The sequence below is a fragment of the Atta colombica genome, unplaced genomic scaffold (genome assembly GCF_001594045.1).
Source record: "Atta colombica isolate Treedump-2 unplaced genomic scaffold, Acol1.0 scaffold46, whole genome shotgun sequence".
NCBI lineage: Eukaryota > Metazoa > Arthropoda > Insecta > Hymenoptera > Formicidae > Atta > Atta colombica.
Genome location: NW_017259535.1, coordinates 182,092 through 183,441, shown reverse-complemented (window position 1 = coordinate 183,441; position 1,350 = coordinate 182,092).

Genomic DNA, 1,350 nt, shown 5'->3' with positions numbered 1-1,350 from the left:
TATATATATATATATATATATATGTGTGTGTGTGTAACGATGAAGTCGAACACTCATTCGCGGAGGACGCTATAACAGCTACAATCGTAAAATATCACCTCGCGAGCTTATCACACGCTCGGTATTGCAATAGGTAGTAAACAATAGTAGTAGACTTGTAATACAGTCGCTTATGTTATTTTTTTACTTTTTTCCCTTTTTCCCTCACATAACTTAACATATGTATCTTACGGAATACTTTTTTAAGATCTATTGTCACCGTGATTGATTGAGACGAATTTGTATAATATTATTAGATTATTACTTATTAAGTTTTCTTAACGAGACTAATTCATTAGACTCTTCTTTGTCCATTATATCTCAACAGTCCTTTGTCTTGCAATCCGATCATATTGCACGTCAGTCTTTATATACTAAAAAATGTACATTATGACTAATCACTTATCGAGTTCAAAAATCCATAATTTAGAGTCATATTAACAATTACATTTCAATATAATATTACATATAACACGTTTGTCGCACAACTGTTCTTTCCATTTTCGAATCTGAATCCGAAAGATTGTTCGACGCATCATCGTAACGATTTTTTTCTAAGATATGCTAAATATATACTAGCTTTCTGTGCTATAGAATGAATCGGCAATCCAACGTGCAGTATGACCGTACTAGGATTTAAAAAATCCTCATTTTCCATTCAACACTCAAGAACTTCCTCTTTCGTTGATCATAAGTGTGACATACAAATAAAATATATTAGATACAGTGCATGAGATGCAAAATCCGTGAAAACCGACGCGAACTCTTGCAACGAGCGGGATGAAAGTCCGTTACGATTATCATGCAACGGATCCTCTCGCTTTCGCGTACTGTTTCATGTGGGTTCGCACGAGCTTTCATCATTTCGATCTTACATAATGCAATAAATAAGATAGATTGTAGACAATAATACGAGAATAAAGAACAATAATGGCAGTGAATAATCCCGAAACGAAATATGAAATCCTTCCATTATAATTCGTTCGTGGGAAAGAATCGCGGGTGTATTGCATACGACTTATATCCGCGAAGAACAGAATCATGTGTAAAGCAAACGTTTTGGGAACTGAAATATCATTGATTTTGACCAGTGGCTTGGCACATATACTGATAATAATGACGATAATTCATAATTGTTAATGATAAGTATCCTCTATCTGTCTTTAGCACGTATTAAAATATTGCAATAGTTACGATACAAGAATAACTATCGCGGATTCGTTCTATCATTCATAACAGAGATTCGCTCGTGCATTCACATAGGCTAGATATGCAATGCACGAGATGAGTCGCATCACGCGCGCGCGCACA